This window comes from Chiroxiphia lanceolata, chromosome 6 (genome assembly GCF_009829145.1).
Source record: "Chiroxiphia lanceolata isolate bChiLan1 chromosome 6, bChiLan1.pri, whole genome shotgun sequence".
Lineage (NCBI taxonomy): Eukaryota > Metazoa > Chordata > Aves > Passeriformes > Pipridae > Chiroxiphia > Chiroxiphia lanceolata.
The window spans coordinates 58,319,381-58,337,800 of NC_045642.1; the positions used below are offsets into that span (position 1 = coordinate 58,319,381).

At 48.3% G+C, this 18,420-nt stretch overlaps 1 protein-coding gene across 1 annotated transcript in view; it reads right to left on the reverse strand.

The window, feature by feature from the left end:
- Window positions 1–8,540, reverse strand: part of SYNE2 (spectrin repeat containing nuclear envelope protein 2) — a 181,127-nt gene extending 172,587 nt beyond the window's left edge. Inside the window, exon 1 of the mRNA XM_032689907.1 lies at window positions 8,520–8,540. The gene's annotated coding sequence lies outside the window, so the exon portion shown is untranslated. The remainder of the gene's footprint in view (window positions 1–8,519) is intronic.
- Between the last annotated feature and the right edge of the window lie 9,880 nt (window positions 8,541–18,420).

Below are 18,420 nucleotides of genomic sequence, written 5' to 3' on the forward strand. Positions count from 1 at the left end.
TGCTCTTCCCCCAGCACACCTCTGCTCTGACTTGGAGGGGCCGCCTCTCCCAAGAGTGAGTTTTTCATATCCCTATAATTCTTCCAGCTGAAAATCTCCCTCAAAGTGCTAGTCAGGGTCTTGTTTATTTGTTTTATGCCTTCTGTCCCACATAGTTCAAGGTCTGTGGGCAGAGCAGCCTTTCTACAAGCACAGCCTGCATGTTCGTGTGCCTGTGCTGCTTTCGCACACATAAAAGGGGCCCCTCGATAGTGGCATCTCCCACGCTGACAGAGCAGGACCCTCTCCACTAAGGAAAACACTTTCTTTACTGCTTCAGACAAATAAAATGTCTTTCTCTTTGCTTTTAAAGAATTAGTTGTTTTAGGGAAAAAAAAAAAAAAAAAACAAGCCACAAACCTAAATCTCTGATTTATAGCATAGTTTCAAGCCTGTAGAGTAACTTTTTGTGCGTGGTGAAAACCAGGCCAAACACTGTTATTCTTACCAGTGCTGATGCCAGAAAGGACCAAACAGCCAAACAGCACATAGCCCAAGAGAAAGAACTTGGTGCTATGCAGTAACCTGCTACAATAAACTGTTCTTGCTCTACAAAATCTAAAAAAGTAAAATCAGTTGCAATTACAAAGCCAAGTACTCCAAATCAGAAAGAGCCCAAACTAAAGGATGCCTTACTCGTATCATGCATTCATTCCCCTTCTGCACAGGCAGGATGACAGAGTCTCCTCATCCAAGTCTGAATCATGAAGTGTCCGGGCTGTTTTCTTTGAGAATCGGGATTTCTTACAACGGAGACAAACCAGGACGAATGCCCGTGAGCCCCGTACATCTCCCTCGCTGAAGGGCACCAGCATTACTAACACAAAAGCTACTTATAGACAAGTTCAGTCAAGCAACTGAGCACAAGTTGCGTAAGCAGAGCTGCCCTACCATCCTCTCCCGGGGCAGGGCCAAGCAGGTGAGGTAAGACACGAGCCATAGCTCCTGCCCAAGCCAACTCCAGCCCACTGAGGGGTGTTCCTGTACAGTTTGCAGGGACGCACCTCCTGGAGCCACCATCCTGAACAAAACCCCAGCAGGGAGATGGTGTGTGATCACCAGCACAAGCCCTTGGAACAGGATATGCTTCAACTTCCTCACAACCCTGTTACAGTAAACTCCTGGACTGGCTTTTTGCAGAATTTTTGCAAGAAGAAACATGTTCAGAGTCACCTCCAAGCTTTGCAAAGGTGATGCCTTCACTCACCAACGTTATCTGTAAAGCCATTCCAAGGCTACCTACAGCACTATTAAGGCACAACTACTCTGCAGGAACCGTGTTTGCTCACGCTATGTTGCACAGATAACCACTTCCTCCCACTTAGGAATTCCCGAGGTGCCCTGGCCATGTAACTGGGAAGAAAATCCAGATTTTTCACTTTTCCAAAATGAAGCCAGTTCTGCTCTTGACTGCCTTTTACAATAACAAGCTCTGCTTTCTCCATCCCAGGAGTATTTCATCACCAACTTCCCACCCAGTTCTGCGTAAGAAACAATGCTGCAAACAGCCTATCAGACACTTTTTTCCTTTTAAAAAACCCACCAAACAACTCTAAACCTGTCAGCCTGCTAACTGTGAAACTGTTTGTTACAGTCCAAGTGGTGGATGAAGCAGAATGACAATGCCAGGAAATACCTGGAATTGATCTTTAACGTTTATTTTTGGAGACTGGCTTTTCTCCCAGCTCTTATTTAACAGTTAGCTCTTTCCCTCCTCTCCCCAGTTGTTCTCTCTGGGATCAAATTGCAATCTGTTTCACCTCCTGGAGTTCACCCACAGACCCCCTAAGAAGTACTTTAAGAATCATATCCTGGCTCAGACAACACATTCTTTCTATTTCATGGCTATCATATTCTTCCTCATGTATCAAGAAAGATAGGAGAATGTTCTGGTATTTGTCTGAAATCAGACTTGCACGGGATTCGTTTAACACTTGGTACCTGCCTGTGCTTCATATCTCTGCTACACAAGCAAATTCCTTCAGCAAAGTCTCTCCCTAGACACTCAGCACATTTAGAAAAGGAAGTCTTTCTGCTGTAAACTAGTTCTCTGCAGAGGAAGAGGAATTTTATCCTTAGCCTACCTGGGTTACACGTACAGATAAAAGTTAGGTTTTTTCCAGAAGAACTGGTAATTCCTTTTCCAGGCAGCTAAATAACACAGTAGTGGCAGCCACACCTCAGAGGAGACCTGGGCACAGTTTCCTATGTGACTAACTCCCTAAGCTTTGCATTTAGTGACAGATAGATAGATAGATAGATAGATAGATAGATAGATAGATAGATAGCATGGCATGGTTTGGACATGTCTGTTTAAAGAGTTTCCACACATCACTTGACCACCATGGAATAACCACACGTGCTGTTCTGGGTTCACCACAAGCCTGAACTGCCACCCATTCACTCCAAAGTTTAGCTGCATGTGACTGGGAGCACACACACAGTCACCCATGCCAGCCTCGTGGATGCACAATAATTCAGCTGTACGGATTTCTGCAAGACAAAGGACAGGGAAAAGAGAATGAGCCCATATAATTTTGCAGAAGGTTTTCACCCAAAGCAAGTGAGTACCTACCGGGTGCTGTCCAGCCACCGAGAGCCAGGCAGCCAGTCTCGCCCCCAGGAGTGCAGCAGATTGCAAGGCAGCTGCAAGGAGCTCGGGTAGGGGAAGGAGCACACCCCTGGGAGCCCGCAGTGCCCTCATTGCTTCCACCTCTGCCACTGACCTGATGTGTGACCTTGAAAAAGCCACTCTGCAAATCCCCTTCGGCCTCTTATTTACAGCAGATTATCTGGGGCTGCGGGTCCAGCCCGAGGCTTGCCCGAGTCCAGTGACCGACCAGGGGAGGAAGACGGATTTAAACTGGGCATTGCTGTCTGCCCCCCAGTCTCAGGTACAGCCTTACACTGCTCAACCCACACTGAGTCTGGTGGAAATGAGGACACTGGGAGCCCTCCTAGGTGCTCTGCTGGGATATGAGGCACTTTGGCCGAGATTCAGCTCTCCTGACACTAAGCAGCTACAGGAGCGATGCCTCCATGTGCGCTCATTGTTTGAACTCTGCAGAAACAATGGAGAGAAACAGGCACTTTTAGGGCAGTTTGTCCGATGTATTTTTAGACCTCCAGCTCAGTATGGATGAATCATGGCTCAAAAGTGTGTGCTCCTCTCTAGTGACTATGAAAGGAGTCTGGAGAACTGTCTCTCATGCAGATAGTTATGTTATATGGTCTGGCAAGATGAATCTCGCACTTTTAAGATGAGGGAAAGGAAGTAAACAAAGCAGCATCCCCTCGGGTTACACTGAAGTGAGAAGGAGCGTCTCCAGCAGATACACACTGTGCAAGGGCTCTGTGCTTCCATCCCCCAGAAACACCTTGCAACCAGATGATACACAACCCCCTTTACCCTTGGGCTTGGCTTTGCTAGAAGAGTTTCATTCAGTCATTGAACTTGAATATTTCACCAAACACTCCCTCCAAGCAAACCTGCATGTTGCTCACGATACGAGAGCCTCCAAAAAGCTGGGCATGTTGCTTTTGAGGCAGCTTACATTTCTCTCCCTGCATCATTTAGGTGGTTATTAACAGCACAAAACAACCCAACATAAAAAAGAGGTGTCTCTAACGCAGACTGAACTGAACCCATTTCTGAAGTGTCTTTGCAACCACTTCATGGCCAGTTGTACACAGTCTATATCCCACAGATCAAGGCAGATCCAATGTATTCAATCCCCTCTCTGCCTCACCCTTTCACTCCACCATTCACCAACTTCTGGTCTTTCTCCTGGCAACCAACAGGCCAAAAAATCCAGGAAGCAAAACTTTTTCCTGCAAACCCCAACATTTCTGCCTCCTCCTTACACTTCCATGAAAGTAATTACACGTGTTTTGTTTTGCATCTTGTATTTCCTTTGATAGAACTTGCAGCCTGAGCCTTAAAGCTCAGATAACTAAGCACTATTCTTTTCTCTTCTTCCTCATCCCTGGACACAAACGTTACTGCTTGTATCAGGATCAGCAATTCCTTAAAAACCTCTCGAGCCAATCTGTGCAGCTGCATTGTGTAGGGAGTTATCAGCAGGCTGCAGGAAGGTTAGAAAGCAAACATGCCTCCCTATGAGAGACCAAAGTTGTGCCCAGAGTCAAAGCTCTGCCCCATTTTCCCCTCCTGTGGGGAGATAACAGCCTGTTCAGCTCCAGCCCTTTCCCCCACAGCTTTCTGAGCCCTTCCTGTGCAGATAGCTGGGCTAAACAGAAGTGTTATCCCCACTCCTTCTTGTGTCCCTGTCATGGCCTCTGTGCATCTCCACAGAAGCAGCTTGTTTCACCTCCTGCTGCGAACACTGTGATTTAAGTGATCTACAGAGGTTGTCTCTTTGTACCCCCACTAACACCAGGACTTGTGCAATCCATGAAGGTCACAGGAAGCTGGCCTGTATTCAGCAACACTATTTATTCTTCCCATCTCCACTCTCTAATCTTTTTGCAATCAAAATGCTCCGAACACCAGGGGTCTCTCCCCTTTCAGCATTATCCCAAGCCAAAATACAGTCACCCCTCACAGTTGACTATTTGTTACTGCCATCCTTCATGCTGCAGAGAATGCAAGTCAGTTCAGGAAAAGTAAATCAGTCAGATCCATGTCCTGTGGGCTAACATACACTATATTTTTTGATTTATAGTCCAGTAACTGTAGCTTCTACTGCAGGTATAATCTCCTGCTCCTTCTGCAGAAACTGCATGTCAGCATAGGAGAGAGTGGAGTGAACATCACCCATCCCTTAGTATGGACATACCACTTGCACTCCCTGACATATATTTACACTCCCAACCAATTCATCCATATCAGCTGAAGTAAAAACCTTCCCCTGACCCAAGTCCGGGGAGCATAGATGGCAAAAATCAGATCAACCTGATCTCTCAGTGGCTACATGGCCACCTCTGTCTCAGCAACAGGAGTCTCCCACCCACACTGGCCAGGGATAAAGTTCCGGCAAAGAAAGATTAGGTGAGAGGTGTGTGAAATGGCACCTTCCCTTTAATCACAGCTTATGGATCCGGTCCTGAAGTGTTACTCATACAGTGCTCCACACTCCACATGTATAATCCCACTGTCTAATCCAACTACTTGTTCAAACAGGCACGTTGCTAGGAGTGGGTCCTTGCCTTCACCAGCTACATTTTCAGCGTTCCTCTAAGACCACGTCCTCTCCCACATCTAGAAGTGCCATGATATTCCAAAATAAACTGCGGGAAAGGCAGGGCAAACGTAGTGCACACACAGCTCATCCCTTCAACAGGAACAAGGACACAGCCCATTGCCATCCTCTCCCACACTGCCAGATAGTGTTGGGGAAACACTTCAGTTGTGGTAAGCAACAGATAAGCATCTCTGCATACACACACAGAAAAAGCATCTCAGCTGGTAGACTTTTAAAACCTGTATTTATTGTGCCTCAGGGAAGAAAATAAATTGGGTAAATGGGCCGAAAGGCACAGCTTTGCTAGGAAGAGTTAGAATTGTCTCTTTGCATCTTTCGGCACAAACCCGACCATTGAGAGTCCAGATCTAAAACAGAGCTGCAGTTGCTAAGAAAACAGCTCTGCAAACAGATGTCAGGAGATGATTCATGGAGTAAGGGCATATCCCTGTACTACAGATAAACCAAAATGAATGAGGCTCTTTATACCTGATCTCCCAAGCTGTGCTGCTTCATACCCTCTTTGGGACTTTTTCTTTACTTCCTTTCTATATTCAGATGTCGAGGAAACCAAGTGGAGCCGAGCTCACTGTTTATGGAATAATTACCAGTAAAAGGGTTTTATAGTGTGTATAATGAACCCAGTAAAGGGGCTAAACTGTGGCCCATTTTTCCCCTGAAACAAAGCAATTTTTTTCCTGAAACATGAAACAACTTTTCCCAAAAACATATCAGAAGAAATAAGACCCATGAACAAAAACTTCAAAGGAACAAACAGTAACATTTTTTTACTTTTGTTACTTCCCCTTATACCATAAAACTTAAAATTAACAGCTAGGGAGATAAAGCATTTTCAAGCTATTAGATCATTAGCCAGCAGTGCATGCCGCTCCTTGAATTACTTCATTGTGTCCACGCTTAAAATTTTTGCCTGACAAATAAATAAAAAATAACTGGCACACTACAGGACTGGCTGAGTGCTACTGACACCAACAAAGTTCTCAGTTACTTTAAAGAACTTTTAGTTATATTTAATAAAAGAAAAATCAGTTCTTTTCTTAGAATATCCTGAATCATAGAACATCCTGAGTTGGAAGGAACCCACAAGGATCATCAAAAGTCCAGCTCCTTTGCCCCTCTTTAAACCACCATGCTTAAATCTTAATACTGTATGATAGCAGCAGCACTTCCAAATAGTTTCCTGAGGTTATTTGTAAAGAATTTTTTAAATAAAAGAACTTTAATATATGTTTCTACAGATAACTAGGGTAAAAGAGCAATTATCATCCATTACCATTCATTATGAAGAAGAAAAGAACACATAACTTACGCACGTCTGAATATGTGTTTGTACAGCATCTCACACAAGGGGGGCCCAAACATTGCCACTGTACACGTCAGTACAGGGCAATACATTATTGTGGTCACTGCTGGTTTTTCACCACCCCTCCAAACTCCATTGTCACTGCCCAACCCTCTCTGTCTCAACTTGTCCCCACTGCCACTGCTTGCAGATGCCAGGGTTTCCTCTCCCCTGCCACCTCCTGCTCACTGCGCACCACCTCATCTTCTCTGGCTGTGACACGCTGCCTTCTGCCTTGGAAATCAATTATTTAGGCTGCCCTGATTTCAGCGAGAGGTGGCAGCGCGTGTGCGGATGCTGTTATTGTGGGCAGCACTAACAGCCACCACCGTGCTCCTTCTCGGAGCTGTAAAGCCACCCCAGAAGTGGCCGAAGCCCATGACACAGCTCAGCAGGCGCCAGCAGCCGTGTGTGTCCCTCCTGCAGCTATTGCATTTCACACAGAGACATAAACAGACGTGCCCGCCAAGCCACGGCTGCGTTCGCTTGGCCAACAGTGACAGCAATGAGCCAAGACCCCGCACGTGGCACTTACGTCTTTGTCTGTCTGTCCCGAGACAGGAGATCGCCCTGCAAGCTGAGAGGGAGGAAAACGCGGGAATGATGCAAAGAGAGGGAGAGGACAGGCAGGACACGAGGCACCCTGAAAGGGGGAAGCAGAGGCATGAGGCACACACAGTCACAGACCTGACAAAGACTGTGAGAAACTCAAAAAAACTCGCTCAAAGTTTTCTTTCTGTAGATTTCGAGTAACTTGAGAAGGGTGCACCTGCTCTACTTCCCGATGCCTCCAGCAAATCTCAGGAAAAACAGAGAATAAGCACTATTCTGTTTTGGGGAGACAAGGATAGGACTGAGCCCAGCTTTAGTTGTGGAGGTGAAAGGAGGACAAGGAGCCTTCCCTTAAATCCTCGCACACACAGCACCTGACACAAAGTCAAGTTACAGACCGGGAACTCCACGTGCGGCATCCCTTGGGCCACAGTAACACAAATCCGTAACAACTGCTCCGAGAGGAAACAGGCGGCTGCCAGGAACCCTGGAAAGATGGGAGGGAGGGAGGGAAGGCAGGAGGGAGGCTGGTAGTAAGGCGGGGAAGAGAAAGCAGCCCATGTGCAGTGGGAAGCACAGAGAGCGGGAGCCCTCAGCGGGCAGCGCTTCATCCAGGGCAGCAGCAACGTCCGGGCAATAAAACACAGCGGCGGGAAGCACGCCGGTGCCTCCCGCGTCCCTCCCAGAAAAGTAGTTGCTCCTTTACCCGGGAACTTTGCCTAAGTATCCCCCATCAGTTCCCAAACACACAACCAGAGCGATAACGCCGTTCCAAGTGGTACCCACGGCTCCCGCGGGAAGCGCCGGTCACCTACCCGCGCCCCCTGCGCGCTCCCCCGCCCCGGGACGAGTCGGCCCCGGCCGCAGCTCCGCCGGCAGCGCGGCCCCTCGGGAGGGCAGGGCAGGACCGCGGGGGCGGGAGCGAGCTCCGAGAGAGCTCTAAGCGAGCTCCAAACCCACTCCCGCCGCCGGCCGAGCCCGCCACGCTCCCCCCCGCGCAGCCCGGCGAACTCCCGCCGCGGTGTTTTCCCCCCTTTCCCGTCTTGTGCCGGGCTGGGAGAGGAGGGACCCGCTCCGGGAGCGGGGTGTCCCCACTCGCACTCCCCGGCATCCCGCGGGGGGCGCGGGCGGTGCTGAAGGTGCCGCCGGCACCGAGGGAACAAAGGCAGCGGCGGCGGGGAACAAAGAGCGGCAGGTACCGGAGCGGGGCCGGGCGGGGCGGCGGCACCGGCGGGCCGGGGCAGGGGCCGGGGATGGGGATGGGATCGGGCCGGGGCGGCAGCGCCGCCGCTCCCCGCACAAAGGCGCAGCCGGGCCGCGCCGCAACTTCCCGCGGGCGGGTCCCGGCGGGGCAGACTCACCGCGGGCGCAGTCCCGGCATCGGCGGCGGGCGCGGGTGGCGGCGGCGAGGGCGGGGGGAGGAGGATGAGGAGGAGGAGGAGGAGGGACCCGGCGCTCCCCGCCCCGGCCGCTGCCAGCGAGCGAGCGAGCGCGCTCCCCGCCCGGGGCCGGAGGGCGGCGCGGCCCCCGCAGCCCGGCCCGGCCCGGCCCCGCCTCCCCCGCCGCGCCGGGAGCGCTCCCGGGGCAGCCTCCGCCCCCCGCGCCGGCAGCTGCTCGCTGCCTTCTCTGTCTTCAGTGCCGCTCCCGCCTCGTCGGGACACCCCCGGCACAGCCGCGCTTGGTGGGATGCCCCGCAGAGAGGAAGGGGACGGTCCCCGGCTCCCCGCGCGCTCCCGTCCCCACCAGCCGCGCGTGGGGTTTCCCGGTGTTTTCCCTCCCAGCGCTTACCGGGACGACGCTGTTCGTCCCGCCCCTCGCGGACAGCCAGGCAGGGCCACCAGGCGCTGTGTGTCCATGTGCTTTGAGTAAGGAATTGTGCTGGAAGTAAGAGAACCTGTGTGTTGTAAGAAGCGTTTTCTGGTCTGGGAGGATTTGGGGCCACAGGTGATACAAAAAATTGAAATACTTCAGTGTTGTCGGAGATCTGCAGCACCCCCAAATCAAATTTAGAAGATCATCAGAGACCTCTCCAGTTTCTGCACAGCCTCCATAGGCCTCCTCCAGCTAAGCTCCCCTCACCTCAGGCACAGATCCCAGGATTGAACCATCTTCCCCCTCTCTTCCTGATGCAGACTGTCCTCAGCTTTAGAATCAGCATCACCTGTCCTTGCTCAGCCGCAACTCTGGAAGTGCAGATGGGGGTCAGTTATGTGAACACGGGGCAAGTTGGGGGTCTCTTAAAAATTCAGAATAGGGTTTTTGGAAGGGGAGGGAGGAAGGAATTCCTTAGATTTTTCCCATTGGGTACTGGATAGCTTTTGGCTGTAGAGTTCACAAAGTGAGAAGATATAAATATTGAGACTGAGCTTTGCTTTACGCACCCAGAGGTCAGTCAGCTATCCAAAGAGAAATGTAACTTTCCAAAAGCCACTTCCTGCCAGTGCTGATACATTGGGTTTCTCCTCAGTCTGTGCTGATAAAACATCAACCAACTTAAAACAGGGAAGGAAGTGAAGTCCTATATTTGAAGGCTAAAAATCTAAATGTACCTACTTACTTGAGCTTTTCTTTATACCAACAGGTGTGTCGAGAAACCCTGCAGATTTGGAGCCCTGATTGTCTGTAAGGAAATTTTTCTTTTCCAGGCAAAAGTGAACCCTACATCTTTTAGAGTGTCATTTCAGCTGGAGCCTGACAACACAGCCTGAGACTTGCAGAAGCATCAGTCAAAGCTGGTTGCAACTTGACTACCCTGCCTTGGGAAACACCTGCTCCAATTCATGCCATCCTGGCAACAAATCAACCCGTGAATGCTCTTTGTGTACTTTTTTTACTTGTTTTATTGAGGATTAATTAGTGTTTGTATAGTCACACAGTTGTTTGGTACTCCACGGACACAGCTGAAGGCAAAGGGCTGCCTTGGGGCTGTGCTGTAGTTTCCTAATTCCTGTGTTATGGCTACTGTAATGCACATCCTCAAAATGGAACAAGCATTTCTGACCGATTTATGACTTTTGACTGTCAGTTTTCAGTCTTGCGTTAAAGCAAGGAGAGAAGAAGATGCAATATCAAAACCACACTGCTACTTGAAGAATTATTTCAACTCCCTCTTGATCACTTGAGGCTCTTCCACATCCCATCAAATTCAGCAGAAGTCATCAAGCCTTGATCTTTTGTACCTCAGAGAACACCATCCCACATTATTCTCTCCAGGTTCTTCTCACTGATTTTACCCTGCCATGAATCACATGGCTCCTCATCCCAGTGTGCACAGCACTGCAGGCACCTGCCAGGCTGTGTCAAACACAGCACAGGTCCCAGCCCAAGGTGCTTCTTTTCACTTAAATTACACATTTCATAATTAGCTTGTAAAGCACTTTGAAGACGCGACACTAAGTGTTACTAACGCTAAATGGTATTGTTGGACAGGCTTAGTGCAAGCAATTAAATAGTAATACCATAAAAAATCCAAGACACAAAGGTAGAATGAAGTCATATATGCCTCCTTTGTATACAAATCTTCAGGCTGTTGATTACTTAGTACAGACTGATACTCTGAAAATAAGCTTTCATCTCTTTTTCCACACAGCCTTCCAGCCAGGAACTCCTAATGCCCTGTGCTCAGACTGTACCTGCTTTGACAGGTATAAGGGTGCTGCCAGCGGGGTAGGCAAGTGGCTGCCATGGATCGGCCTTTGTGGAAGGTGAAGAGATGGAAGCTATGTGAGCACGGCTCTCTCCTGCTGCCTTTGAGTGTCCAAAATGATGGAGGGATCCATGGGGCACTGGGGAAAAGACCTGCAGAGCAGCACTGCAGGCTACAGCTGGCAGTGGTGTAGCTAACTGCAGTGGGGAGGAGAAGCCCTCAGAGAGCTGGCTGTCTTTGGTACAAGGCATCCAGGTATCTCATGCAATGCTGGCTTGGGGAAGAGTGGCTGGGAAGCTGCCCGGCAGAAAAGGACCTGGGGTTGCTGGGTGACAGCTGCTGTACATGAGGCAGAGTGTGCCCAGGTTACCAAGGAGGTCGATGGCATCCTGGCTTGTATCAGAAATAGTGTGGCCAGCAGGACCAGGGCAGTGACCATCCCCCTGTACTGAGCACTGGTGAGGCCACACTTTGAATGCTCTGTTCAGTTTTGACCCCTCAATACAAGAAAGACATTGAGATGCTGGAGCATGTCCAGGGAAGGGCAATGGAGCTGGGGAAGTGGCTGGAACACAAGTCTGATGAGGAGCAGCTGAGGGAGCTGGGGGTGTTTAGCCTGGGGAAGAGAAGGTTTGGAGGAACCTTCTTGCTCTCTACAACTCCCTGAAAGGAGGTTGTAGCCCAGGGGAGGTCGGTCTCTGCTCCCAGGTAACCAGCGACAGGACAAGAGGAAATGGCCTTTAGTTGTACCAGGGGAGGTTTAGATTGGATATTGGGGAAAATTTCTTCACTGAAAGCGTTGTCAGCCATTGGAACAGACTGCCTAGGGATGTGGTGGAATCACCATCTCTGGAAGTGATCAAAAGGCATGTGGATGTGGCACTTGGGGTTATGGTTTAGTGGTGAATGTGGTGATGCTGGTTGAACAGTTGGACTCAATGGTCACAGAGGTCTTCTTTTCCAACCTTAATGATTCTATGATTCTGTGATCTGGCACTCACAGGTCCCACATGTATGAACAGCATGAGCTTCATGGTAGGGCATCCCTTCTATAATTCAGAGTTTGCATGTCTAGATTCCAGGAGGGAATTCCAGATTGGAGGGAGATCAAATGTCCCAAGTCTTACCCCCCTGTCAGCAAAAAGCAGAAAATAAACTCTCTAACCAATTTGTTAGATTAGAAAGTTGGCATTACTTTATTCAGCACTGAGGTACAGGAGCATCACTCCACAAAATATGTACATCAGTTATCAAAACTTTTGACTTTTAAAACATTTTGGTAAAAAAAGGAATTAGTGTTCATTGGTTACAAGTTACATAGCTCTCTTATTAATTAGTCTTCTATTGGTTAATGATTCTCTTGCTTCTCATGCTAATTAGTCCACATGCTAATTAGTCCACATGCTCAGTTTCTCTCTTCTTTTGGGTCAGGGGCTTTCTTGAGTCGGTGGTCGTGGATCCCCCTACCAAAATTACCTTTTACCCACTTGAAGCTGATTTCAGCACAATTACTGAGTTGGTTTTATTAGTTTCTTCCTTGTCTTGGGAGTCCTGCCAAATGTCCTGGTTGGCCATAAATTCTGCATTCTTTCGTGTTCATTATCAATGGTACATCCCAAGCCATACTTCCTCCCCCAGGTCTGAGAGCCCTAAACTTTAATTTGTTTTTTTCTAACACATGGACATGTGTTAGAAAGCTTAGAGCTTGCTTGTTAGCTGCTATCTATTTCGTGGATTAGATCTCCTCTCTTGTGGATTAAGTCCTAACATTTTACCCCACTGCTGCACAGGCTCCTTTTTAAAGAAACATAACTTGTTTGGTAACACTCAAGCTGGATAAAGTGTTAACTCTCATGGGTAGTGAGGGCTGTATAAACTAATTTTGTTTGGATACTCCAAGTTATGTCTGCTCTGTAATCTGACCAAACAAGTTTGGCCTGGTGACCCTCCTCTTTCCCTTGTGTGCAATCCCTTGTGCCAGGCTGGCACGGTGTGTGTGCTGGAGCTGGAGCTGGGAACCAGATGAAGGTTAGCCCAGAAGAAGAATACTTTGGCTCAATCTGGATTGCTCCCAGGCTTTGACTGAGATGTGGACACACAAAGAGGTATGTCAGCACGGCAGAGGGGGCAGCAGGATCCAGCACAGAGACAGGAATGCACAGCACAAGCTGGAGCTGGGAACAGGACACTACAGCAAGAAAACAAGGAACCAGCACCATGCCAGAAACATCAGTCTCTGCGCCCAGCTGCTCTCTGCTCACCCCATCCCTTGCAGGAGAGACAAGAATTGGGAAAGGGGAGGAAGGAGTGAATAGAAACTCAACTATGGACTTCCCAAAGGACTTTCCACCCTGCTGGTGCAGCAATGCTGAGGAGATACGGCTGCGTTTTGCATACACCCTTTTTGGTGGCAGCACTTTGATGGACCAGTCAGGTTATTCTTCCTCTGCTGTGCTGGTGCAGCTCTTTGTGCCGTTGTGTTGACAAACAGACCAGGAAACTGCTTAAAAAAATAGCACCCTCCCCACCTTAGTTATTTTTATCCTGGCTTAGTTCCCAGACACAAAAATTCACCTCATCTCCACTGAGGTGCAACTGGAGGAAGAGTGCTGGAGTGGGAAAGTGTAGCCAGAAGCAGGCAAACAGGGGTCTGCCTAGATCCACTGTGCCCCTCAAAAAATGCCCATGGCCCAACGCCTCGGGGAGAGTTTCTCTTCAGAAACCGTGGGCAACTTGTTTGTCAGAATTAGGGAGATCAAAAAAAAGAGGAAAGGAATTTTGAATCCGTGTAGGCACGTGGAGTATTTGCATACTATTTTCCTCTGCAGAACATAAAAGGAAATCTGACTGTAATCATGTTAGAAATGCTCCCTCTTCCCCTCCCATTCAATCTAAGTATTATGTATGACACTGTCCCCGGCGTGTAAGGCAGCTCCAGCAGATCACTGAGGCACCAACGCTGCCTCCAACACCCGAGTGGTTCTGCTGAAGTCAGTGGAAACCCTTCCATGGATAAAGTTGCACATGCTTAAATGCTTTGTTAGGTCACAAGCTAATTTAAGGATGGAGGAGCACAGCTCCAAAGGAGAAAAATAGGTTAATAACACTGAAGTCACAGCAAATCTGTAGGAAATCTCCTGGAATAGGTCCATAATTAGTAAAATGCTTCTCAAAGAGGATACACTCAGCTTTTTTTTTCAGTTCTCTTTTCTCCCTTGTTTTGCCTGTGGATTGTGGTTCCTGGCTAAAAACAGGACAAACTAAAGACTTCTACACTTAGAAAGTAGTACCTGAACCTTATAGCAGCATCCAGGAGCTGGCACCACGCACTTACATCTACCTCTACACCATTGCATGAGGGAGTTGTTTCAAGGGGGTGGCTGTCCCATGGTAACCAGTGCTGAACACACAGGTTGGTGCAAACTCCCGATTTTTTCAGAGCAGAGGCACATCCCAGGTTAGTGTCCTGAGGAGAGGCACCTGCCATCTGAACTGAGCAGGGTTCATTTTGCTCCATTTATAATGCAGGCTCTAAAGGTTTCCACTCTACATCTTCCCACCTCCCAAAGTGCACCAGCTTCTCAGTTACAGGGTCAGAAGGTAACTTCAAGTTCCTCAGTGAAAATTAAAATTCAAAGGTGAGCACCCCCAGCCCTCAATACCAGCTGAGTGGGGTCTCTTGGATCACAGGTTTTTACTGAGGTATCTCTGACCTGTCCAAGTCCTGCTTTGGGTACTGAAGTGCCTTTTTGGATCCCACTTGAAACCTTGCATTACTGATGGGCTTACTTGGCTTAGCAGACTGTGTTTTAGGAGTCTGTTAGGCTCCTGATAAGATCTGGTCAAGGTCTTACAGACCTTTGGGGGCCCGTAAGACCTTGACCTGATCTTACCAGTAAACTCAGGCTAGGTTTTGGGCTCAGAATCCCCTTATCTTAAACCCAAATGTTTATCCACTTTTTTCAATTGTATTAGTCAGTCTAATAAAAAATATTACCTCTTTTATCCTTGGACTGTCGCTGCTGCACCTCTTGTGCTGTAAGGGCACGGTCACAAGCCTGCAATCAAGACCCCACTGGTCCTGTCAGCTTCACCCTCATGCTCCAAGGCTGGCTGGTGCCTCCCAAGCACACTGTATCACACCAGCAGTTTGGCATCTCAGTTTTGGCTCTGTTTCTCAGAAGTTGTGTGAGAGGAACCTGCCAAGAAACACTGTATTCAGCTGGCCATAGCAGAAGCTGGAGAAACACAGTGTAGAGGTCAAATGCCAGATCTGGATTCAGGAACCTGCAGGATTTACAATGGAATAACAGCAGCTGGGCAAGCAGCTTCTTTGTAAAATAGCTCCAGCAGGCCACCTGTAAGCCCAGGTGCTTGTAAAGCAAAACTAGGCAGCAGAAGGCACCCAAGGGCTTATGCATTTTTATTTTGCTGGCCTCCTTTCACCCCTGAAGCCCTTTCACTGAGCCTCAGACAAGACCCGCAATAGTTTCACTTTGAGCAGTGACTGTTTTAATCTCTTGACAGCATTTCCCTTCCTTGCCATCTCCAGCGATGAAAAGGAAACCAAGAGAAAAACCAGCAACCTCTGTGTTGTAGGTATTGATGGTTCTAGGACACACCAGGGCTGAGGACAGAAGGAATCATGTCAGCACGTACCAGGCACCCTTCTCACCCCTCCTTTGTCAGAGTAGGGCTCTCTTGAGCAGCTCTCAGGCAGCAGCACTTTGCTTTGCCTCTGCTTCCCCTGCAATCCTGACATGTCTTGGGTGGCTACAGCCCATTTTCAACCATGATTCAGTGGAGAACAAAAAAGCTCTCGAGGGTAGGAAGTGGGGCTAAGGCTTCTTTGGAAGCAGGATTTAGTAATCCCGATTGCCACCTTTAAAAATCAGTGCCCTTGGGCCCCAGCCAGCCCTCAGCTCTGTCAACATCTTTACTGCCAACTTTACTAACAGTCACACAAATGTAAATCTACTGTGAGAAGAGGATTAAGCCCATTCTGGTTTTATGGCCTATGAAATGTCTCCTGCCCTGCTGCCAGTGTGCAGTGATACATAACACAGAAAAGGGGAATTCAGGCTGCTATTGTGTCTTCAGAATTTTAAAGGAAAAAAAACATAATTCCAGAAACTTTACCAGCCAGAGAAGCACATATGCGTACGAGGTTTCTTCCAAGGCAGAAGCTAAAAGCCTTTAACTTGCCAGATGCTGGTCGGGGTACATAATTTTTTCCCTCAAAATAAGATTATCAACAGCAATTTTCCATGCATTCAAGTTCGGGATTTTGCCTGCAAGGGGATTAAAGCTGAGGCAAACATGAGCCTGCCTGGATACTGCCCTGCTCCATTTACAGCTCTCACTTGGGGTGAGACCTAAGCAGGGGTTATGTAGGAATCCCACTAAAATTATTATTCCTTCACTGATCACTCAGTTGGCTGAGATTTTCAAGGAGGACCGAGGGAATTATATTTATGGTTTCTAAAAATTTCAGTTTGGTGTGGATTCCTGACCCCCTTAGGTTGATATTTCATACAAAAGGGTTTTTTTTAGAAAGGGATTTTTTACTATAAAATTTATTATTGGATTTCAGCTCTTGGGCTGGGAATATATTTTCGTTCCAGGTTTCTATAATCTTATAGCATGGTTCAGACCTCTTAGCAGGATCTGAATACCACTAAATAATTGTAATGATTATTAACAGTGTAACTCCATTGAGCTGTCAGCAGAAAAACAGCCAAGCTGAATACATATTTCAATTAAAGATGCAGAATTATGCATATTTATGCACAAGCCTGAAAAGCAGATGATATTTAAAATGTACTTCAGGGTAGGAGATACAATTAATTTTTCATTACCTTTATTACTTATCCCAGTCTCCAGCTTGAAAGTCTCATTCACTCAGTCCTAAGCCGTGTAAAGTTGCTGTTGCCTTCAGTGTAAGATTTTCTGAGTGACTGAGACTTTTTTGGTCACAGGGGATAGGTAGGGACTGTAATGAGATACTACACCGGTCCTCGAAGGCACAATTGATAGCGTTTGCCAAAATGGGAATCCACCTCCCTGGCAGACACTCACATTCACACACTCAACCTCTGCTTCAGCTCTCAGTCCTCCTGGTGAAAGTCTCTTGCAGATCAGAAAGAAAAGCGGGGCATGAAGGCAAACTGCAGTGACCTCTTGTTTTGGTATGTAGTGCTGTTTGGTTTGGCATTGGGGATATATTTAGTAAACTGTCATCTGTTATAATTCGTGTGGGGACAGCTCCCATATTTCGAGAGACGTTTGCTGTCCTGCATTGCCCAGAGTCCCTAAATTGCTCTGTCATTTACACACTGGTCTATTTTAAAAGCAGTGTTAGTGGACACATCCTCTCCTTTAAACCCACCATGAGGATCTTCAGCTCCCAAATGCTTGTGCAGGTTTTTAGCCAAGTCCTATTCTCCTGAGCAAACAATTTGATATTTATTTGTAAACAGTTTTCCTTAAACCAAGGGAAATGCATGCGAAATGAGACACTGCTGTGTTTCTGACCGTGTGACAGACTGTCCCTTGAAGTGTGGCCTCAGCCTTCCAGAGGTATCATCCTTCCTGTGACAGGCCCAGCTATTTTTGGCCATCGAGGCCTTGGTGTCAGGCGCTGGGGGACCTTCTGCTCTGCAGGAGCACGTGGACCAACAATCCCATTCCGTGCAGGGAGCCACCAGCCAAGCATTAGTGCGAGTCACAGGTTTGCTGGCTCATCTGCTGCCTGGGGCTGACCACAGAGCAATACCTTGTTTGCAATTTGCAGTGGAAAAACCAAACATGTTATTTTGTGTTTAGCCCAAACATCAGCAGTCACCCTCACATCCAAAGAAAGGGAAGGAAAATGACAACAGAAAGAGCCTGTACCAGCACAAAGATGGGTTTAAATCATGAGGACCAAGGCAATGCTGCTGTCACCTCCCCCCAGCCCCTGCAGGGCCCCACAGGTGGGACCCCAAGACCTGCAGTCTCCCCACATTTCTCCACAACTTTGCAGCCTTCCATCCCCACCCTGGGAATGTCATACCCCACGGCCGACCCGTCAGGGTGAGTTCACCCACCACCCCAGCTGCCAGCCCTGGAGACAAGCCCGGCTCAGAGGCAGCCAGTCACAGCTCCTAAGCTGGATTTGGGCTTCCTCAGCCTTGGAGGGCAACAATAACCCCTTGTCCCCTCTGCTGATCAGGGCTACTCCTCTCATTATCACTTATAAATGGCTCCTGACACGGGCCTGTCCTGTGCAAGTCCCAGACCTCTTACTCACATATATACTACCAAGACAGGGGTTTTGGGTGCAGTGAGGAGTTGAGCTGTTCCCTCCAGCTCTAAGCACCACAGGAAGCTGCTGGACATCTCCTGGTTGACCTACAGTGAGTCCCTGGCCCTTGTTCTGCAGAAATAAACTAAAAGCTTTTCCCAAATTTTAATTTCTGGAGAATATCCACTGATACATAGGCTAGTGCAATACATTATCATGTATCATACACTGTCTTGAAAAAAGCAAGGTCAAATGAGTACACCTTGCAGACACAGCAGGAATTTTGTGGTGGTTGCAGTTCTTCCAGTAGTTGTTATTATTAGGGCTTGCA